The sequence below is a fragment of the Macaca mulatta genome, chromosome 6 (assembly GCF_049350105.2).
Source record: "Macaca mulatta isolate MMU2019108-1 chromosome 6, T2T-MMU8v2.0, whole genome shotgun sequence".
NCBI lineage: Eukaryota > Metazoa > Chordata > Mammalia > Primates > Cercopithecidae > Macaca > Macaca mulatta.
Genome location: NC_133411.1, coordinates 95474274 through 95499519, shown reverse-complemented (window position 1 = coordinate 95499519; position 25246 = coordinate 95474274). Strand labels below are relative to the sequence as shown.

Below are 25246 nucleotides of genomic sequence, written 5' to 3'. Positions count from 1 at the left end.
AAACCCTGAATAATACATGTGGGAATGAGGGCAAACTGTAGAGTGCATGCTTTCCTCCAGCTGATAGCTTTCTTGCAAGAATGGTGACCCAATGCTACCAGATAATTTGTCAAAAGAGTACAGAAATCTAAGATTTTTACTATCTCAATTTTTAAATACTGGCAATAAAGTTAAATAAAGCATAAGCACATCTCATCAGCCAAGCAAAACATGTTTAGAGGCCATAGATATCCCAGGATCTCTCATTACTTACCTCTGCTTTAAATAGGAGCCATTCGAGTTTTCCTGAGCAAGATTATTATGTTTTTATTTTTTGAGAAGGAGTTTTGCTCTTGTTGCCCAGGTTGAAGTGCAGTGGTGTGATCTCGGCTCACCACATCCTCCACCTCCCAAGTTCAAGTGATTCTCCTGCCTCAGCCTTCTGAGTAGCTGGGATTACAGGCATGTGCCACCACGCCCAGCTAATTTTGTAATTTTAGTAAACACAGGGTTTCCCCATGTTGGTCAGGCTGGTCTTGAAACCCAACCTCAGGTGATCCACCCCTAAGCAAGATTATTCTTACGTTAGCATATGGAAAGAAATAAAAGAGAAGCATACAAGGGCTCAGAGACAGTTAAGAGGTTCTTGCTACAATGAAGTTTGAAATGATAAAGTCCAGAATAGAGTTCTAATAGTGAGACTACAAAGGAAGGAACACCTGAGAGATGTGGAAGGAACAGACAAGAAGGAGGAATGAAATTCACCATTCCAAGGACCAGGCTAGTGATTAGGCAGTTGGCAGAAGTATTCCTTCTCCTGGTGTTGCAACAGTCACTTACATTTCATTTCTTTGACCAAAAAAAAAAAAAAGTACAGGAAAGCTTGTTCTGTGATGTACATGCTTTTATTGAGGTAACACTAATTAACGTAATAGATATGCTTCAAAAGTGCAATAACCTAAGAAATAACTTCAGTGCTTACAGTCCTATATGAGTGTAGGATAAGTATGCTCTCCACAATGATTCAGGGATCTAGGCTTCCTTCTCTTGAAGCTACACCACATCATAGGGCCTCTGGGTCCTTCACTCAGTTCAACAGACAGGTAAAAAGCCTGGAGGATCAAACAGAGAGTTTCTGATGAGCCCCATCTGGAGGTGGAGTGCATCACATTTGCCCACCTTTTATTGAGTAGAACTTCATCACGAGGTCATACCTAACTATCAAGGTGGAAGAAGAAAGAAATTATATAAACAACCAACCAGTTGGTCATACTAGTATAAGCATTTGTCCTTCCTCTTTGAGCTCATTTTCTCAACTATATAATGAAAAGTTTGGATTTGGTACTTTCTGAGATTCAGTTTAAGTTTTTTACTATTTGAATAGAAGCATTTTAAAGCAATAAAGAAAACACTAGACATGTTTTCTTCCCTCCATTTTAAAATCCACAGAATATTTTTTATGATTTTTTCCATTGATTGTTTCATATTATAATATTTTCGTTAAGAAGATACTCTTCCAATTACAGCTAGATTCAGCTTGCCCTTTGACAAATCATGAACCACTGTCACAAAAGCAACAGACAGTGTTAATGAAATGTTATGACCTTCTTTGGTTAAAACAATTCAAAGTCAGATGATATATTAAAAGCATTGTATCCACTACATGGCAAAGCTGTTATTTTCTAGATACTTGGATGGAAGCAAAGATTCTTTCAATGCTGATTTACAGCTGGATACCAAGAAATAAAAATCTCACTGGTCATCTCATAAACAGTCTCCTCATTAGTGCTGAGGATCACATCTTCATAACCATCCTAGCTCTGAACAGAGTGAAGGTCACCACATGGACCTGTCCTTTCTTTATACCCCTCTGAACCAAGTCTAAGATGGATTACTCTTGCAAAATGACTGATGCCACTAGTTTAGGATGGCACTCCTCAAAGGTCTCCCTTCAGTCACTGTACTTTATCTGACTGTACATAATTTTTACCCTTGATGATGACATTGTCCTTATTTAGCACATTAATATTCTGGCTTCTACTATATTTTCTTTCACTACTGGTCAGTAGACCACCCACCGTACTAATGGAAAGAAATCTTTTTTTAAACACCTGTACTTTTGAATTATAGGACATTTATGGAATAATGTTATGCTTTTTTCTTAAGATAATACCTTATAACATTGTTTTAACTGATGAAAAGCAATGTTCAAATGATATATTTCATGACATTTTATTAGCAATTACCATAACACTGATCACATACAATAGATCAACATTCCGCGATATTTCCTTTCTGTATTTCTAGATGCCATAGGTATTCCTACAGTAATGAGAGTGAGCATATATAAAAAGACAATGTATTTTTTAGACTTTAATTAACACTGAATGAAATTATGCTATGAAGAAATAAAAGATGAACAGCTCTTTCTTTTCATTCTCTTGTTCTCTCTTGTTCATAACAAAAATAATTTATAATTTCAACTTTTCCTGCTGCTTCTCCAATATCCCAATTTTAAAACCCAATCAAAAGATGCCAACATATTCCAAAGTGAGAGAATGCTTTGGATTCTGTACTCCTCCTGTCTTCCTCATCTTTAAGGGATTTTAAGTCTTTTCTTTCCCAAGCTGCCAGTTATGCTGAATTGTTCTGAAATGTGAATGACTTTTTTGTGTAAATACGAGCTACCATCAACTACAGTAACAATGCGAACTTCACACTTGTCATTTACTAAAACCTGCCTTTTGAGCCCTGTCAGTCATGTGCCTCTACATGTGTGTTTCTTGGTTGGAGCAGCGTTGTTTTGTGGCAGCTTCTGTTTAGGAATTCATGTCGCTGTTTGGCATTTATGTAGTTCAGCTGTTAAAGAATCAGGGTAAGAGGAAAGAAAACATGCAGGAGTGAAGGTTTCAGGGGCAAAGCAGGAAATAAGAAGGGGCTTTAGGTTATGAAATAACAATGCCAACCATGTGGCAGCAATAAACCACAGGCACAACCCCTCGGTTTAGGAAAGACACTGCGACGGAAGAACAGATGTAGCTCACACCCCTGCTGCTGATCTGGGTGGCCAAGTCCTATTACAGAGGGCAGGTGTTGCATGAAATATTAGCAGTTACGTTCACCTTTCAATATTTTTCATTCCTTACAACACTGAGCTTGATTACAATGTGTGCTACTGAGCTTGGATGTGCTTAAAGCAAAGACAAAGAGATTCTGGAAAAGAGGCATACGGATGAGAAGCTAAATATCATACTTTGGGTTCTAACTAGAGTTGACAGAACTGTGCACGATTCATAACGTGGGTTCAAATATGCCCAGAAGTTCAGATATTTATCCAAAAATTTTCTGTATAAAACTGTATCCCTTGGGGCTCCTGCATGTTAATGAGAAAATAATAAGAGTAGGCTTTCTCTGGAGTTCTCAGACACTTTGAGCTTCTTATAAGTCTCAAATCACTAGGAAATCCTGAGTTTAGAGATTTGAGGTTCAGGGAGTAAGCTCTTTCAGAATATGTACACAGAGTAATGCAAATTAAATTTCACTCATTTTCTAAATAACTCCAGAAAGGTAATATAGGTTCTCACTCTTGTGTAGCTGACATTTTCTGTTTGTGCTTGCCAAAGAAAGAATGTAAATCTCTAGGGATTATTTAGAGGATACGCCTTATAAATAGAAAGAGGTAAACAGATAGAAGTAAAATAATAATGCGTAGAAGTTAAAAAAAATGTTTTCAAAAATCATTGCTTTCACTCCATAGCTGCTCCCCATCTTTCATTACATAATTTGTTTTGCAAGTGATGTATTATAAATTTGTTTTGAAATCTACACTGTAAACAATTGTGTCTCTACTGCAATATGATAAACCTTAACACATGAGCAAAATATCCATACATTATTAACATTTCAATATTGATATATTAATATTTTCTTAGTAGAAAACTTCTTTAAAACAGCCAGACACAAATGACTGCAAGTAACTAAATGGTACAATCATACTTTAACATATGAGCACAACATAGTATTTATAGCAGATTCTCATTCATTTCCAATTTCATGGGCACACACATGTATTCTGGCTTCATTTATACTCACCTATTTTTAGTTGAAAAAACCTCTCAGTCTAATAACTGAAATGCTATGTTCGTTATGACTAAAATTATCTACACAGTGTGGTGTATGTGTACTGATAATGTCCAACAATAAGAATGTTTTGTATTTGTACACAATGAACAATGCTGTTACACTTAAAATCTCTTCACCTATAATGAAAAAAGAAAAAAAACCTGTCAGCCGAGGGTACACACAGCAATTTTCACACATTTATTGTTTCCTTCTTTTTAGTCCTTTACCAAGCCAGAAGAAGAGTAAATTAAATTGCTTTTCTTTTCTCTTCTACACTTAGAAACTGTATTTCATCAGTTCTTTGTGCCGTCAAACTTAAAAAAATATATACAACAAAGTGGTTAACTTAGGCATCGAGTCAATCAACTTTTCGTTTCAAAGGTTCAGCAACGAAACTATTACTAGATGACTAAGAAAAAAATACTAGATGACTAAGTAAATCTAGTTATTAATTAACACCTCAATGCTTCAAAAAGAGATGCGAGTTGGACATGAGACCTGGCAGTATCTCAAGCTTTATGTTATGCTGTGCATGGCATGAAACTGTTGACTTTTCTTTTCTGAGAGGGCCGACAGTGTATTTCCAACTTACTATTAGAAATAGTATCTTAGAAGATTTACTAAATGAATGCTACAAAATAATAACAAATTAATATATAGCCATGGGTCTCACTTCTAAAAGCTTTTTAAGTACTCACATGGGCAGCACAATAGCAATAATACAGAGAAGATTAGCATGGTATTTGTACATAGACAATATGTAAATATGTACAGTCATCCACATTTTTCAGTAGATACCAGCAGCCAGGGGATGTGGGCAGGTAAAAACTACAAAGGGGCATGATGAAAGTTTGGGGTGGTAATGGAAATGTTCCATATCGTGATTCTAGTAGTGGTAATATGACTGTATACATTTGTTAAAACTCATCAAATTGTACTCTCAAAACTGGTGAATTTTATTTTGTGTAAGTTATAGTTCAATAAAGCTGACAAAAAATGTTCTAAAATACTAAAAAAAAACTGTAAGAAGTATATTATTTCTCCCATTCATCCCATATACTAAGTGGAGAAATAAAATTTCATGAAAAGCACTGCACATTCTCAATTATAAGTGGGAGCTGAACAAAGAGAACACATGGACACGGGAGGGGAACAACACATACTGGGGCCTGTTGTGGGGTGGAGCGAGAGAAGGGAGAGAGCATTAGGAAAAGCAGCCAATACATGCTAAGCTTAATACCTAGGTGATGGGTTGATAGGTGCAGCAAACCACCATGGGGCACATTTACCTATGTAACAAACCTGCACATCCTGCACATGTACTCCAGAATTTATAAGGAAAATAAAAATTAAAGCAAACAAAAAGTTCATGAAAAACACAGGGACTTTCCCCATTCTATTCTTCTATGTTTGAAGAATGCAGGCATGGCAGAAGCAGTGGGTTTTAAGTTAATTTGTCAATCTCTGACAACCAAATAAAAATTCACCATATTTAGATACAGAAGTAATTATTTCAATGTAATATCTAATAAACTAGATGTTAAACTAAAGAAAATGTTTAGGAAACATGTAAAATTGAATGATCAATAATTGATAATGTGCTGCTTCTCAAAAGCAAACAAAATATATTGAAATCTTTTGCCCATTTTTTGATGAGATTATCAGATTTTTTTCCTATTATAGAGTTGTTTGAGCTCCTTAGATATTCTGGTTATTCATTCCTTGTCAGATGGGCTTCATGTACTGTATGCTAAACTTAAAATTTAAAATATCATGTCCATAAACATTAAAATAAATAAAATCATTTGATCACTAAAATAAGCAAACAAAATACTTTAAGAACAATATCTTTCCTCAAGGTAAACATTATTATTCAACTTTAAATCATAAAAATCTATTTTTCTTTCTCCAACCACTCATTGGATTAAAACTTAAAACAAATATATATGTTCACATGTTATGCACAGAAAATGTTATGTACAAAGAATATGTATATAGGTCTGCGTCTGTCTCCAGTATATTCACAACAACAGAAGTTTTTGTCTTTTTTCTCTTTAAACTTTTTTTTTTTTTTTTTTGCATGTCAATTTGATGAGGCGGGAAAAATGAAGCTGGAAAAGAAAACAAAATTGAAGCTAAAGACAATAGAGAAGATTGATTAAACCCACATTATCAAGTAAGTGTCAATAGCAAGGAGCTACTGGGATCCTGCACTCTTTTCCTCTGAACTTTTAGCCTTACGTCCATCAAGCCTCAAGATAACTATCCATCATGGAGTCAAAGTGGCGAACAACTGTGTGGTCCTTTGATAAGGGACAGTGTCACAATTTGTCTCCTTCTCTTCCCACAGATCACCACTAATGGGGCAAGGCCAGGCCACAACAGCTGCAAATAACCCAAAGACATTCCTTAGTGTAAAATAAATTCTCAGCAAAATTGTAGAACAGAAATCTAAGTAACCTTCAAAAATATCTAAATTCAATGATTATTTACTTGGATGTCTCATGTCAACTATATTTGTTCTTTTTCTAAATACTAGTTTTGATGAATCCAAGTTTTAAGTATAATTAAATAACAGGATTGTGATACATTAGAAATGTGATTATGTTAACTATCCACTGAGAGTTACAATGTATCATGTAGAAAATCTGAGTAATATTTAAAATCTGTAGCTGGACTATGTTGTCATTTGTGCAGTGCCTACAAGGAGGTAATTCATGCATTTCAATGTACGATAGAACATCTATGCCACTAAAAGCAACACAATTTAGTAAAGTTCCAGCATACAAAATCACCATACAAAAATTAGCAGCATTTCTGTACACCAATAGTGAACAATCTGGAAAAGAAATCAAGAAAGCATTCCATTTACAATAGGTATGAAATAAATAAAATATTTAGGAATAAACTTAACTAAGAAGATATGAGATCCCTGCAATGAAAACTGTTAAGATTTTGATGACAGAAATTGAAGAAGACATGTATGGAAAGATATTCTGCATTAATGAATTAAAAGAATTAATATTGTTAAAATGTTGATATTATCTCATTGATCTAGAGATTCAAAGCTGTCTTCATCAAAACACCATGATATTCTTCAAAGAAATTTTAAAAAATCTTAAAATTCATATGTAATTGCAAAATACCCTAAATAACCAAATCAATCCTGAGCGAAAAGAATGAAACTGGAGGCATCACACAACCTGACCTCAAAATGTACTCTGAAGCTGCAGCAACTGAAAAAGCATGACACTGGCATTAAAAAGTGGTACCTATGGTAACTACCCTGACTTGATCATTACGCAATGTACACATGCATTGAAACATACACTATATCCCATAAATATGTATAATTCTTATGTGTTAATTATAAATAAGAATTAATTAATAATTTTTAAAAGAGCTATACCCAGCCTTCTCTCCAAAAAAACCTCTCAGCGTAATTAATGAAGAATGCTTAGTATCCTAGAAAATGACTATGATGAATATTAAAAGAAAGAAAGAAAAACTTTTAAAATACTAGTTATGTTTAAAATTATGTTAAACGGCCAGGAACAGGGGCTCATGCTTGTAATCCCAGCACTTTGGGAGACCGAGGCAGGCGGATCACTTGAGGTCCGGAGTTTGAGAATAGCCTGGCCAACATGGTGAAATCCTTTCTCTACTAAAAATACAAAAATTAGCCACGCATGGTGGCACATGCCTGTAATCCCAGCTACTTAGGAGGGTGAGGCAGGAGAATCACTTGAGCCCAGGAGGCGGAGGTTACAGTGAACTGAGATAGCACCACTGCACCCCAGCCTGGTTGATGTAGTGGGACTCTGTCTCAAAATAAAGAAACATATATATATATATATATACACACACATATATATATATACACACACACACACACACACACGTAAACATATACATGTTAAAAACATATATTTGTATAACATAGATATGTTAAACATTCACAGAAAAATACTTAGAAACCTACAAAGTATATCAATTGTTATATTAGTGAGATTATAGACAATAATTTTTTCTCTGTTTTATGCTATTTTTCAGAAATTATTTTACTATTTCTTCAGTTTTTTCTCTGTACACTTGAAAACTTAGCAAGTTTATATTAGGGTTCCCTAAGATAGTGTCAGTAAATATTAGCTTTAAAATAAAGAGTTCTGTATCATCACCAAAAGGGAAGAAGTCATCTCAAGCAGACTTGGGATTATCTTACCATGGGCCAGCAGATCTCTGCCTCTTGAGCAGGAAGCAGCTCTATCTAAGGGCAATGAATAGAAATGCATTCCTAAGCGAGTGTTCGGAGGCCATGTGAGCTACTCTGAGTTCTTCCACTGGAATAGAATAGCGTGGAAATGAAGCAAGAGAGTCTAAGATTTTATATAATTAGTTCAGAACCTCGGAAAATACCCTAGTGTCACCAAGCAAAGGGTTTATTCTTCCCCACCCTGACCACATTTCTCCCCTTAAGCTATTTGTTTATTTATTTATGACAAAGTCTCGTTCTGTCACCCAGGCTGGAGTGCAATGGCATGATCTTGGCTCACTGAAACGTCTGCCTCCTGGGTTCAAGTGATTCTTTTGCCTCAGCTTCCAGAGTAACTGGGATTACAGGTGCTCACCACCATGGCTGGCTAATTTTTGTACTTTTAGTACAGAAGCGGTTTCGCCATGTTGGCAAGGCTGATCTTGAACTCCTGACCTGAAGCTATCCACTCGGCTCTGCCTCCCAAAGTGCTGGGATTACAGGTGTGAGCGACTGTGTCTGCCCCCCTTAAGCTGTTTAGTTCATGAGTTCTTTTGCCTACAAATAGCTCTTGGGGTTCATTTTAGACTGATTTTACCTGTGTAAAAATATTTGAGTAGAAAACACTGAGTTTCCCCAGACCCCAAGTCCCTCTCTAGGAAGACACAGTTTCTTATTCCTTACATGTCTTCCAACATTCTCCAACGGCCGTATTGTCTGAAGTACATTTTGTTCATCTTAGAGACATCTTTGTGCATTAATTTTTACCAAAATACAGTCATGTGTCAGAGAAGTACAGTTAGCTAGTATTATTTTCAGTTCACATTTTTATTGGAAGTGGACAAGGATGAGGTAAAATAAGACCTGTGAACAATGGGACAGTAGATGGGAATAGGGACCACCAAAAGGGAGGAGAAAGTTCCTTGAAGGCGAAGGGAGGAACCCAGCAAATGAAATCTTGCTTCGACCACCATCTGATCCTGGGTGAATCCTGTTGCTCCTGGTTAAGAATGTGAACTTTAGAATCAGACCAACCTGGATTCAAATCCTGTCTCTACCACCTAGTAATTTTGAGGTCACAAACAAGTTGCCCACTCTGCCACAATAGCATATTTCCTTCAGTGTCCCATAGGAAAGTAATATATATCTCATGAAAATATTCTCAGTAATAGACCAGGTAATTGTGTATTTAACCATGTATAATAAAAACTTCATAAATATTCACTACTATTCTCTTTATTTTCCCTTTTTGTTTTCTTCTGTAAATTAGGGTCACATTGCACTCTCTAAATTCGTATTTTCAGTGAATTTTCAAACTCTGTTAAAAATATCTGATTACCATCGCTGTCCCTCTTGATGGTCAGGACTAGATCTCCAAAAGTCATGCAGGCTTCGGAGGATTTTATCTTCTGTGTTGAGAATATCAGGCCTGTGTTTTAGCTTCTTACGTACATGGCATGGAAACTCTACTTCTATGCTTCTTGGATGAGGAATTTAAACTGCCCGTTCTATCCTAATCTGTTATAGAATGTAATGAGCCCCCCATATGTGAGCTGTGTGAGAGTGGAGTCACATGCAAAGACCAGTAAAGAAATGGCTGTCTCATCACAAGCCCCCAGATGAGGCCTCTCAAATTCAGAGGGCAAACCAAAGAGCCACAAGACCCAGGAGTTCCCTTGAAGTTCAGTTATGAGTGTGATGAGGGGATCAGGACTGCCACGTCAGCAAGACTGTCCTGAATCTAAAGGTTTGCTCAACCTGAAAAACTGCCAGAAATGTTGACTCTTAATTAGCCACGCAAACTCCTTAAAAACTGAATAACAAAGAGATTCTAATTGCAGTGTATTTAGTTTGTCATATACAAACTGTTTGGAAGTCCCAAATTCCAAAACATTATGAAAAAAAAAATCTTCCAAGTGTGTATGGCAAAATATAATTAGAGTACAATGAAATTGGTGTTTTAAGAAATGTATTGATTTTTGTTTTTTAACTCTATAGATATGAATAAAAATAGCCCTACATAATAATTGTGATGTGTTAATTGCTTTATACCTTCTCATGAAGTCAGCAGAAGTTTTGCTCACTGAAGGACCATAGGAGAGAGGCCTTTGCCGGAACCAAAAAATGCTACCAGTTATTCCAATTTGATGAGAAAATTAAGTCTATATTGCATGTAATAATAACACATAAGCATGCTCTAACAGCATTTAGCAATACAAGCATTATTCCTAAGAGTATTTTCAAACATGGCTAATTATGAAATTTAGGTCTATTAGATTATCAAACAGAATGAAATTCCTAACATAAAAAAAGAGGAAAATTTGTATCATTTTTTGCTTTGCATTTCAGAAGCCAACGAAGCAAAAATTATTTTCGCTAAAGCTTTCCCATTCACAAGGAACTACTTCACACACATACACACACGCGCACGCATACACACATACCCTAATACATGAATGTGTATGGCAGCATCTTACAGGATGCTAAGCATGTGATATATATGATAAACCATTGCTATGCCACAAATCTGGCCCTAAATTGTCCTGTGTGACTATTCAATGCAGACAGTGTTTATGATAACCCAATTTGAGAAAGCTGCATTACAAGACCAGATTCTATTTTTAGGCTGGATTTTTTCTAGACAGATGTTGAAAACCCATAAAGAGGATTTTTTAAGTGTTATTACTGGTAAGTTATTGCACCCTTAATGTGGTCCGTACTGTGGCAATAGAAGATTCAGGAAAACATCTTTTCTTTCTGTCTCTTTCTCTCTTTAAACTTTATTTATAGCCTTGCAAAAGACTAGCATTCACATAACCCGCCTTTGCAGGCATGCCAGAAGATTAATGATATCTCAGTGTTCTTGAGAACAAAAATGTGTCTACCACTGTGTTGAATAATCTCCCCTTTCACACATTAAAAGTGAGATGAGGACTACTTTAGAAAGCAAGGACAATGTGTCACAAAGAGTTACTTGGCTTAAAGACATACCCGTATTGCTATCCTGAATCACAAATTGTTTTCATGCATGTTATCTTGAGAATAGGAAAGCTTTTATCACCATCACTTTTTAAATTTTACATAGAGCCTCAAAATCTGACTTATTCCAGCATGTTTTTTTTTTTGTTTTACAATCTGTTGCTGGTGAGAATTGAGAATTTGGAGAAAGTTATTCATTATGACCTCTCACTCGACTCTCCTCAAATTTGGCTAACAAGAACAAAAGCTATTTGAAAATTTAAATACTACAGATGTAGCAGTTTTTGTTAAAGCTACCTTTTACCTGGCTTATAGTAATAATGATAACATTAATTCAACTTTTGTTAAAATCTTACCTCATTCCATGAACCATTCTAAGTGTTTAACATACATTATCTCATTTAATCCTCATGAAAATCCTAAAAGGTAAATACTACTACTATTCCATTTAATGGAGGAGAGAATTTAGACTTAGAGAGATACATGACTCACTCTAAATTGCCCTCGTAATAAGTGACAAAACCAAAACTCCAGCTCTGGTTTGCGGGACTTCAATGTCACACTCTCAACAACTATGATATACTGCCTCTCTGGCTACATTCATTTACTACGGGCCATTACTCAGCCATGTGATACTTACAGAATGTTTATAATTTCCAGGCATTTATTGGCCAGTGTTTAAGTACTTACCACATATCAGTGTCTACTGTTAGTCTTCAGAATTATAAAAATGAGTCAAACACAATTCTTGCTCTCGAAGTGTAGTGGGACCACAGAGCCAACTTGATACATTCTCAGGATCTAGAGTTTTGCAGATCTGCCTGACATCATATAAAACATTAAAATGCACTCACATCTGACTTTAAATATAATTCACATAACCACATCCGAGTTAAGTTATATTTGCTTGAGATTATTTTTATAGGCATTTTAACATTTATTAATTTTGATGCAGTTTTTCATAATTTATAGCCAGAATATACATATTTTTCCACAATCTCAGAAATTTTTGCCCAGGTCAATGCCTGTAAATTTAACAGTACATTGTTCCCAGTGTGAAAGAAAGAAAAGTAAAGGATGAAAGTGATACAATGTGGCAAATAAATAATAGAGATATCTGCAATGAATTATAAGAGCCAAAAAATACAAAGAGCAAGGGAAACTTTAAAAAAACATAGGATAAGTAAAGGAGTTTAACATGTAACCCTCATTTACAAAGCTATTGAGCTACAAAAATCTGTGTTATCTCCAAGAAATGTCAAGAAATTGCATCTTAAGAAGCACATTTGGGCAGCATGATAGAGGATAGGGATGGAGACTTAACAATTTAATGTATTTTCATTGTAGGTGTTTGCCCTTATATAAGGAAGTCTCTAGATATTATGCTGAAAATTCTGTTTCTTTGCTGTACTGATCAGAGGAGCCTGGGTTTCTTTAAGGCACAATAGAAATTATAATTGACATTCTTTTTTAGACATTATTTTTATTGCCAATTTTCTTAAGAGAACTAACTACACTTTTTAATTCAGAATGTTAATTCATCAAGTATTTATAAATTATTTGGGACAATACTACATATATGAAATATATATGTTTATGTATATGTAAACATAGTATTTATAGTATGTATGTCTATACAGTGTACATATTCATTATACATGTATTACATATCATATAGCATATACAAATATAGTAAAGATTGTATTTCTGTGTATGTACATTTATATGCACATACACATACACAAACATACATATATATATGTATACATACCAAGCAATCAGGGATTATATCTATATGCTTTATGTTCACAACCTTCAAACTTCTTTTCCAAATATGAAGTATATCCAGTGGAGAAGAACAAATCCTATACTTCCCATTTAAAAAGTTTCACAAAACACTGACCAGAAAAACTTCTGAGAGCAAATGGAAAACTTTAAGGGTAAAATCATATACACACGTAAGAAAAAATTTACTTTGTAACTGTTTTTAAGTAATTCTCTTCAAAATATTTAACATGTTTAAAATCTGTCTCCTTTGAAAAGTTTGTTTGATAGGGCCAGATGTGGTGGTTCATGCCTGTAATCCCAGCAATTTGAGAGGCTGAGCCGGTAGATCACCTGATGTCAGGAGTTAGAAACCAACCTGGCCAAAAGGTGAAACCCTATCTCTACCAAAATGCAAAAAAATTAGCCAGACATGGTAACACATGCCTGTAATCTCAGCTACTAGGGGAGGTGAGGTGGGAGGATCACTTAAACCTAGGAGGCAGAGGTAGCAGTGAGCTGAGATCACGCCACTGCACTCCAGTTTGGGTGACAGAGTGAGACTCCATCTCAAAAAAAAAAAAAAAAAGAAAGTTGATTTGATAGGACAGGAAGATTAAGCAAGTAGCTAGGTAGAGAAATCTGTAATTTAAGTATATCTTAAAATACTAAAGTGAAGATAAGTCTATATTTGTGGTTAGAAATGGGAGTATTGAGACTAAAACCAAGTGATATGGTAAACCAATCTAACAGAATCATACTATCACTAGTTCAAAGCTGTATTACTGAGGACTCTTACTCTAAATGAACATAAAAGATTATGGAATTGGGGAGTTTGTTTTCACCTTGTGGAGCAGTAGGGGGAAAAAAAGGATGAACAGGTGCTTTAAAACATAGGCAGAAAAAAATAACAGGTTATACAATGCAAAAATTTAATATGAACAAAGACCCAAAGAACTGAGAAAAATTCTCCCTTTCAAACTGTAAAAATGTGAAGTCTTTGAATTACTAAAATAAATTGGCTGAATAAAATATAATATCTGTAGCTGTGACCAGACAAGACTGAGTTGCTGCCCAAGGCCTAGATATTTGGGATGATAATTATGCCAGGCTCAAATTAAGTTGTGATGTCATTAAATTTGGCATCACCCTAGACCACATATTTCATGCCTTAAAATATTACTCCTCATTGTGTAAACCTTATAGTTATAGAACCTTATAAATTCATTTGTATAATGTTTTAATGATATTCTAAATTTCTTTTTTTTTAAAAAGCAAATTATGAGCTTTGACCCATTTCTCAGTTATTCTTGCTTGAAAAGATTTATTGACTAATATATTTGCATCCACAAATCTTTATCCTATACATTCTCAACTACTAACATTAATCTAGATGCTGGGGATATAACCTTGAAACATGTGGACATGATCTTTACCTTGTTGAAACTTGGATTCTAACAGGAAAAGAGAGGTAAATGGACAATCGCAAGGCAACGTGATATGTGTTATGATGGTAAAAGTAAAGGCATTATGAGAAATGTCAAGAGAAATGTCTTGGAGGAGTCAATGCCTATGAAGGCGTCCTAGAGAAAGTAAAGTGTAAACTAAGGTCTACTGTATCATTATCAACTGAGCCAGAAAATAGTAGGGAAATTAGGGAAATGTTTTAGGCAGAGGAAACAGCATGTGCAAAATGCCAGGGGTAGAAAGCATGGATTCCATGCAGGTGGGGAAACTAGAGAGATAAACAGAGGCCAGATTATACACCACTTTAAAGAGACTGTATTTTCTGAAGCTGAGAAGTAAAATGATGAGATTTACTTTCTAGAACTATTTTTAATCCTCTATATAGAATAATGAAGACAACATTAGAAGTGGAGAAGCTATTTAGAAGGTTGTTTTAGTAGGTCAGGCCAGAGGCAAATTAGGGAAGAGGCAGTTGAGATAAAATGAGATTAAGGGATTCCTTAAGATAAAGAAAATGTAGGACTTGATATTACATAGGAGTGAGTCAGGAGGAGGAATAGAGGAAACAAATGTAACACTATGTTCATTTAATGAACAACTAGGTAAATACAGGCACCATTTAATGAGGGGAGTGAGGATAGGACAGGGATGATGACAAGCCCATTTTCAACATGTTGAATGTGAGGTATATATAGGATGCTAAGCGGGCAGGTGGATATAGTAGTCTGATGCTTAGTATAAGATCTAAGCTGGTAATAGAAATGTGGACATCATCAGCTTATAGATTTTACAATAATGCAAATTCTAAAACCAAATGACATTGGGCAAGGAAAATGGGTAAAGCAAAAGAGCAAAGTGCCAAGGGCTGAACCAGGAGGAAGCCTAACATTTAAGGAATAAGAGTGAGAGAAGCACTGGGAAAGAATTGAGGAAGAGACAGCAGAGAAAACTTCATGTAAATAAGAAGAGTGAAAAAGTTCCTGTGAAAGCAAGTGCTCAATAGTGTCCAATGGGGCTGAGAAGTCAAGCAATACAAGGACTAAGGGGGTCCTTTCTCCTTGTACAGGCTATTTGGTGACATATGAGATCATAGTCTCAAGGTAATATAAGACAGAAGTTAAAATACCATATAGAAATAGCATAACAAATTAAGAAGTTTCCATTAGCATATATAAATACATATATGTGTATGTACATATATACGTTGTTTGTACCTTCACAAAGTATATACACACGTATGTATACATACACTCTCATTCAAACATATTATGATGTGCATACTATTATCATCCTCTTTTCCAGATGAGAAACTGGAGACACAAAGGGCACACAATTAATAAGTGGTAAAGTTAGAAACTGAAATAGGCTGAGGACTTGAATGGGAAGTAAAGAAGTAGAGAATGGGAGCGTAGATAATTCTCTCCGGCAGTATGGCTGTAATTTTCTCGGCGAGCTTTGCCTGGGATGATTGCTCATCAGGTGCAAGCTATCTGAGGACTACTATCCAAATGGCTGACTGAAACCCAAGAGAAAACAAATGGCTTATGAAATAATTTTTTCTTAAATACTGTGTGTTCAAGTAGCAGTGGTAACAACATAAAAAAACTTTCTTTACAATGCACAATTGCCTTGAGCTTTGACAACAATCCACTATTTATTGTTTGCCATTAAGCCTAAAATTCAAGTGTAACCTTAAGTGACACTACTTCAAGAATGATTCCAACAAAGTTCTCCCAAGGGATCTACCAATGTAACTACAGTCCCATACACTGTATTTTAAACTTTTAGTATGCCTGTATGAAGTACCCATTTTGTGTGTACATTGTCTGGTCATTGTCCTTCCAGAAACATCTTTATGAAGCCAGGATATGTTCAGTTGGTCAATCTGCTCCATCATGGGAAATTCATTAAATGATAAATTGTCAAATAAGTTGAGTTTTTAATAGTACCTGTATCAGTGAAACATCACTGATTTGTGTGAATAAAAGAAGAAATTCTTAATAATTTAATTTTCATTTACAAATATTTTAGGAATGTTGTATAGCCACATTCATCATCTACCAGTACTTTATTATAAGCCATTGTTGAATGAGAAACCACATTGAGATATTTGCTATTTGCATGACTTACTACTCTAGTATATGTAATATGAGTGAGAGGATAATTATAATTAGAAAGCCTATTTTTAAATGATATTTGGAAACACAGAGTGATCTCCAAAAGTTAAAAAAAGTGAAAAAATACACTTAAATAAAATTGTAAAAATAATGGTAGATCAGTAATTTTTGGAAAGTTTAGGACACCGTCTATTCAATTGCCACTATCATTCCAATTTTCAATTTGATTCTGCTTTCCATCTCTTCCTTAAAAGAAAAACAAAAGTTTCATTTCTAAAAATGAAAACCAGTAACGTTTGCAGTAGCCTCAAGATTTTTTTTACCCACAATTGCCCATTTTCCATAATTGAATTTCCCAATACAGTCCTATGAACTTTATTGTCAGAATGACTGGCTAAAGATGCTCTATTCTCCCCCAAGATGAAGAATTACTTAAGGGATGCTAAACACAATGAATATGAAATTGAAAAAACATTGATTTGGTTTTAACCACAAAAAGCATAATAATACTTAGTTAAGCCAAAATTTTACAAGAAAATAAGTTCTTTTTTCAATATTTTGATATGTTACATTGGTCTTGTCAAAATGAGGTTACGCTGTCCCTAGGACAACCCTGAGAGTCTAATAGGCACTGCTCCAGACCTCACCATTCTCATAAATATGAAGTCTCACATGTCAGCTCAGAGAGAGGTTATGGTACCCTCCTTCACTGATAAGAGACACATTAGGGGCTGTAGCCCTATACTACAGACCTTATTTTAGCATTGAATGCCTGATTTTTAAAGGTCACCTTTCCCAAATTAAAGGAAGAATGAGACAGGTAATGTGAGGGCTCCCGTGTACTGACTCCAGGTGCTTACATAAGATTCTTTAAGTTTCTCAATAAGAAATCATACCTCAAGTGACACATGGGTCAAATTTACAGAATATTGAGTGTGAGAGAGAAGTTGGGAAAGGAGGAAGCTTTCCTTCTTTCTATTTCTAGAATGTGATATAGCTGGGATATTCACAAGATTCTCATCTAAAGGAATAAATAAAGCCATGAAATATTTAAAAAGTGCAAGGAAGTAACTGGGGAATACCTCCATGCTTTCTTGATTTTTGTTTTTCTATACTAATACTAAGTTGGAATTTTTAAAATTTCTTTTAACCACCTCTTCCCTGTCTTACAAAGACAACCTTCCTTTGTCTTAACCTGTCTCCTCTTAGATGTGAAATACTCAGAATTATCACTGTGGTTACGCGAGAAAGCGATATCTGTACCTCAATCCTTTGGTTTAGACCAGTAAATTCAAGGATAATGACCACGTGGACATCTGCCTTTTCTAAGCTCTCACTACCTAGAACACAGAGAAAATCCACTTGCACTGCACTTGCCTTTTTCTAAAGGGCTATCACTAAAGCCTAGATAAAAACGAACTTCACCATTTTCATTCCAGAGTCAGGTATCCTCACTCAACACACCTTTCCATTCTCTTTCTCTTCTGGCTGATAAAAGACTGAAGTCCTGGTTATTAGACCAAGCTACAGAGATGTGTAAAGAACACAAGGAACATGAGAATGTGAGAAAAATAGGAAAAATGTGTTTAGATGTTAATTTTTAATAAGTGAGGAGTTACTACTCAGCTTTTTGCCTCCTAGACTTTATCTGCCTCTTCTTACATTAGGGAAAGTCTACCCTTTTAGTTTCCTCAGTAATAGCCTTCAATCTTACCCATCAGAATCTTTCTTCAGAAACCTAAACTGGATTCAGTTATTGCAATGAGAGTTAGCATGAAGTCTTTTTTTTTTTTTTTTTTTTTTCCAGAAATGATATAGGCAACTAGAAAGCAGACGTTCCAAAGTCGACATTCTCTACAATTAATAATCGATTTGGGTTCACAGAAGCTAAATGTTCCATCATCAAATTCTTCCTCTATTTTCTAAACAGAGACTCTCAAAGATACTGGGTGAGCATATTGATGAAGACTCCGGAGTCAGCTGATGATGATTCTATCATAATTGGCCTTCTTTGCAGGTTCGTTAGATATTTACTTTTTTTTCTACTTTTATTTATCTATGTAGATAAAGTTACTGTTTTTCAGTTGCATTATAGTGTTGCCTATAGCAGCAAGATGATGTCAGAGACTGAGGTAGACTTCTGGTGACTGGGCTCTGTATCCTGACACACATGTGATTTTTTTCTTTGTCATTTTATTTATTTATGTATTTATTTACTTTTGAGATGGAGTCTCACTCTGTCGCCCAGGCTGGATCCATCTCTTTCTTCACTGTTAAAGCATTATTTTCACACTTTACATGTGAAGCAACTGAGGCCCCATGGGGTTAAGAACTTGCTGAATGTCCCTTTTTTCATAAGGAAAGAAAACATACAGTGCACACCTTATATGCATGGCACCATATGGCATTCATTGTGCTAATGAAAGACAAAGTAAAAAGGCCCATTTTATGCTATCCATAAGTTTGCAATTGTGAAAAACATTCATCTACACAGAAAATTCAAAATATTATATTACAATTAACAAGTCTACCAGCTATGAGGCCTGGAGTAAATTTAGAGAAGTACCAACTTCTCTAAATCTCAAACTCTATTTTTTTAAATGAAGAAAATTATAAATATTTCTATAAAATTTTCTGAGGACTACATGAATTAACATACAGAAAGCTCCTGAAGAGGGCCTAGCATGGTAGGCATTCAGTAATAAACAGTAGTATTGTTATTCACCAAACTCTGATGATTTCAACATTTAAATAATTTCTCTTACAGCTTGAATGAGGTGTATTTAGGAAAAATAAAATAAAGTACTGCTTTAAATTTCAGGTAGTAAACATGAAATATTAACCTAAGGAACTGTAGAGGCTAGGTACATAAGTAGCTTAATGAAGGGGTTATATAAATATGGCATTGACAATGGACTTGGACAAAGAAGAAAGAAGGTTGTTGAGAGGTTCCTGAGTTCTGAGGTTGACAGCAACAAATGCAAACTTTACTCTCCTACTAATACTTATTGCAGTTATTAGCAGGTTTAGCACAAAATGAACCCATTAGGTAGCAAAGCAGTTTCTCTTACGTTAACAGGAGGCAGTTTATCCAAAATATCTGACTTATTTAATGCACATGTAGCAATGGACAGAGTTCAGAGGCTCTGATGCATGCTGAGTAGGGGGGCAGAATATAGCTGGAGCTTGCATGTCCAACTAATTACGTTTTAGGTAATGACTTCAGGGCATAGTAAATATGCTAAGAACAACAAAATCCTCTGGTATGCTGATCAGTTTTATTTAGAACAATTCTAAGCATGCAATTGTGACTGCCTAAAGCATACGTAAGTTGACCCAACTTCCTTCCTTTCAACTCGTAAAGAATAAATAAGCCCCAACCAATAAAAAGGTTTTTAAATTTCTTAACAAATAAGATTCCCTTTATTTGTGTAATCTGAATATTTTTCCTTTCTACTAATGCCAGGACTGAATTATGACAACAGTAATTAACCATGAAATTTCCAAGACTGCTTCTTTGCAAAGATCCCATTTGCATTATAGATCAACAAACCACTTTTTCTAAGAATGAGGATTCAGATTGGCTTTTAATGTTGTTGGCTCTTGTTCACTCCTCTACTAGTTGAGCGTACTGGGCAGAGAGTGGTGAACTGGTAAGCCCTAAAGATGCCTATTGCCGTCATTCAGAGTTCTGACAACCTTCTCTTATCAGCTGTTCTGCATATAGAAGAACAATTCATACTCTTGCTAAGGCTAGAAAAGTGAAGTATCCAAAGATATTGCTTTCCAATAAAGTAATAATGCTCCATTAGCTGTTTTGCTGTTACACGTTTTACCACAGACAACTCTTCTTTAGGCTGCCTTCCCGTGTGTGGCCTTGTGATAAATTTTATCAGTGGTCAGCGGGACAGGGTTGCAGGCTGGGCAGTAACACAGTGGCTTTTTATCTAGCTTAGTTCCCCCTCTCTTGCCCCCCACCCAAAGCGGCATTTTCTTGGCATAATTTATGTTGTGGCATTTCTGTCGGTAGATGTGGTGTCAGCAATTTGTGTTCCTAGTGGAAGTTTACATGGAAATGAGATACTTAGTCACAGAATAAAATTAAAGATGGGATAAACTAGTGAAAACTGTAATGCAAAGGTACTTGCGCCTGTTCATATTTTTAATTTTTTTAAGAGGATTGTCTCTTGCTGAGAAAGCTTGTTTTCCAAGTCTCAAACGTTGGTACAAATAGTGTGTATAAAGTACACCTAAAGCTAAATTGTCAGCACTTGTGTTAGAAGTTCTTACATTCCAGAGGCATGATAGCAGCAGCATAATATTTTAAGTTAAGGTGATATTTAAAGTTTTAGAACCTAGAATGTTTAAGCACAATTTGTGGTGTTTGTACCTTGGAAAAAAAATACGTACATATGGTATGTATTTTTGTAAAGTTAAAAACTCAGCCCAGTGGAAATTTTAATGGAGAAATCATTTTACTGAATAAATACTCTTTGTCCCCATATGGTTTACCATAAAAAGATTTTCAGTTATCCTATAGCAGGATATTGAGAGCATTTAGAAATAGCTGTGTACTGCATTAGAAATGAAATAAAAGCATTGTTTAGACTTCTTTGCCAAAGACTCCTCAGATAGTTCAAGCTCTACAGTTTAGACTCCCGACTTTTCCATCTTAGAAAGGGTTCTTACATGAATTGAATCTTCATTCCGAGGTACAGCAGACAGGAAGAGAGACACAGATAGTGCTCTTTCATGCATCTACAACCTCTCTAGGGGTTCCCATTTCATTCTTTTCCTCATAGAGAACACATTTCCCAAGAAGCAAGGCTGCACAAAGACATCGTGCATCCTCTAGACGGAGTTTCAGAGCATTACCATACGCAGCTTCCTGCCATCTCATCGAGAACAGATTTTTTTCACTTACATTTTCATATGTTTTTTAAAGTATTTTAAAAATATCTTAATGGCATTTTCCCCCTTCATTAAAATTTCCTAGTTGATCCATTCGTCATATGGACTGTATCTTTGAGTATTTAGTAATATTCTGAGCTGAATGTGAAATGATGGTTACTTTATACACAAAGATATCCAGGAAACAGATTTACTTCCATGAACGATGCCTGAATTTCTGAAACAAGTTTCCTCTAGTCAAACTGGCAAGAAAGACTTGAACTCCATTTGATGGAAATTTTCACTTTTTTGAAACAATTTAAGAACCCGTCTTTAGTAATTTTGATTAAAGATGAATGTTTCAAAACTTGGTCCCTGTGTCCAACGTGTATCTACCATAGTCCCACTAGGGTTCTGAATAGCAGAGGAGTATACCTAGCTTACACATACCAAAATGCCAATATATGTATTCAGCTTTGTAATTATGCCTTTAAAAATACCTCGCCATATTTAGCCACTCCTAAATATGTATTTACACAAGTCTACACACTGTAAGTGTTTACCTGGGAGACAGGAAAGGTCTCTCTGGTAAATAATATGGTTTTATAGCTTTTCATGAAGGAATTTTTTGTTTGCTATGTAAAAAAAATCAGCAACTCTCAGCTATAATTTAATAAAATTTTTCTTTCCCTGTAAATTTACTGCATAGCACTTGAGGTAAAGTCCTCCAATTTTTTTTTTTTTTTTAAAGACAACACTGGTGTTAGCTTTGGATACAGAGTGGCTTTGATTCATTTTACGAAAGACTTCAGACCTGGGTATGATTTCTGAAGACCCAACAAATAAAAATAACCTGTCAGATATATTTTAGAGCTAAGGCTATTGAGTCATTACCCTTTTTCTCAGATTTTTAAATATCAGAATCTCTAGGAAGATCCAGACGATTTAAAATGACTTTGCCCTGAATTTTCTAGATCATGGCCTTATTTTTACACTTTATATTACATGAGTGGATGTAGGTAAAACAATCTCAACTGATAAGTAAAATTATAAAATTCACAATATGAATAAATTCTGACAGAAAAGCAGAATACATTTCCCAGTATGCCAGTTCAAGGACAGAAAATTTTTAGTGCATATGCCAAATTACAAAAAAAAAAGTGGTCTTAAGCAATTTAGTTTATCTAACTTACTCTTTTGAATCTGTAAATTAGGCTGTGACCTAAACTAGAACGAATGAATGATAGGTCCAGACTTAGATTTTAAGTACAGAATATTAAAGAGAAAAATATATCTTTTTTAAAAAGACAAGCTTGTTCTTTCTCAATAAATTGAAAGATACAAAGTAAAATAGAACATCCTTGGAGTTGAAGAGTTATCCTGATATTTGGTAGATTCTCAAAACGCATTCTCCATCCCCTTCCTTTCCCTAACTTTTCTCTCCTCTTAGAATCTGAGACTTTAGAAATCACCTGACATTAACCAAATGCTCCTTCCCACTCCTGAGCCACTTTTGGGTCCTGGACAAGGATATAATTTAATTTGGAATCCTTTAAAGTATTTTAAGAGGGAAGATCTCTCTAAAGGTATCACTCTTGTAGTTACTTCACTTCCTTCTAGAAGATAAATGTGCAGGATTTCCAGCAGTTTCTCTCTGGAACCATAGAAGATTTCCCTGTCATCAGTGGACTTAGAGACTAAGAATAGAGGAGCAAAGAGAGAGGCCCTTTACCTGAATCCTAAAGACACTTAATAAACTATGGCTTTACATTTAAAGGATTCCTCCTCTCTTTCTTTGTTCTGTGTCTTTCAAGAATTTTCCCTTTCAGAATCTTTGTGTGCATGGGTGTTTGCGCACAGAGGGTGTGAGACTGATGTGTGTTGAGAAAGTGAGAAATATAGGCATTTTTAGCAAGTCCAGGTAAGGAAACACTGCAGGCTTTTTCAGGATATAAACATATCAAGTCTTTTTTTAAGGGCCCCAATTATTTATCTTCCACATAAAAAGCATGCTGAAATTTGTCAATGTAAACAGGTGTTTGTATGTCTTCTTATGTCATATCTACGTACAGCTTGGAAGAGATCAAGAGAGAAAGAGATGGAGACAGTGTATGTGTCTGTAGTGGTGTGAGTGTGTTTTATATATAAAATATAAGGTATGAAAATATTCATATCCTAAATTCAGATGTTTTAAAGTACTTGTAAACCTTTTTCTTCCATTTGTTCTCAAAATGTTGAAAGATGCATCCTGTTACAAAGGATTAAAACAATTCTTTAAAATGTGAAAACAGAATTTATTTATTTTTCAATCTACTAGATATTTAAATTAAAAGATATGCTTGATGGACATAGAACAGAGGGTTTTGCAAGTAGATCAGTAATTCAAATCTGACACAGAGAGCACTGAATACCCTACAGCTGCCTATTATGAGTATCTAAATCGAATGCAACGAATAAACATTATATTTTCATACAAATTTTATACCTACTCTGCTAATTGAAAGCGAACATAGTGTGCTCTTTCTGTTTTCAATTTACACTTTTGAAAATTATTCATTTTACATTTTCACAAAAGTAATAGTAAATTCATTGTCATTCCAGTAATACCCACACATGTATCTCCAAAGGACACAAATAATATGTTCCCCACCTTTTGAGTATGAACCAGCAAGGTATAACTCTTTCCATTCCATCCTAGATTCCCATATACTTTTAGACATGGCAGGTTAGAAAGAACACTCCTATATGCAGTACACAAATCCATTAACGGCCATGCTGAATTTTGTCACCAGGTACTGCAAGAACTAACAAATGAGCTAAATCACTGACCCTTATGTTGGAGTCAGAGTCTGTTAGAAGAAGCACTGTCTTCTGTCTCTTAATATATCCCAGATATTTGGGGAAACACAATTATTTCTATCCACTTACTTCTGACCAGTCACACCACACCTTATCCCCACTGAGACCCAGGCACAAATTCAGAGTGCCAGCTTAAGTAACAAATGCCTGCTGTGTTCAAGATTGCTCGTCCACCTCCTTGTCTATTTTCTTGGAAACAGACGTGTATATTTGACTCTCTTCCCTGAAGATTATTTCCTGAAGCTATGACAAGATCGCAGAACTTTAGAATTTGACTGGAACCTGAGACCTGCATTCATTAAGATGTGGGATGTTGTGAAGGAGACTCAGCTAGAATTAAGAAATTACACTTCAGTGTGGCTGCGAAGTGTAATCTCAAATGTACATTATCTAAAATTCCTAAGTGGCAGTGCCATTCTAATCCTCACTGGTTGAATCCATCCTGGTACATTGCATTGAGCTTCTCTAATGTTACCTTGTAAGCCTACACAGTATTCAGGAATAATAACATAAAGTTATAGGGGAAACACAGCCATATCCTACAGAGTGCAGTTAAAAGCACTGGGACTAGTTAGAGGAAAATAGAGGAAATTTGGAACCCCCTTCAAATATCTGAAAGACTGTCATGCAGTTCACAATCTTTTTTCTTTCACCCCTTTAAGTAGATCATGAAAGACTGTCATGCAGTCTTTCAGGGTAGATTAGGCTTATTTTGTATGAAAGCACCGTAAGGTAGAGTTTGACTGAATATGAAATACTTTCTAGAAGTTGTGCTGCACCATGAAGAAAATAACTGTCTCAAGAAAGCCCAGGCAGC

General features: G+C 35.3%; 1 protein-coding gene across 1 annotated transcript in view; it reads right to left on the bottom strand.

Moving 5' to 3' along the window:
- Positions 1-12021: 12021 nt before the first annotated feature.
- The window catches only part of LOC106998842 (uncharacterized), a 181696-nt gene continuing 168471 nt past the window's right edge, over positions 12022-25246 (bottom strand). Inside the window, exon 3 of the mRNA XM_078004969.1 lies at positions 12022-12153. The gene's annotated coding sequence lies outside the window, so the exon portion shown is untranslated. The remainder of the gene's footprint in view (positions 12154-25246) is intronic.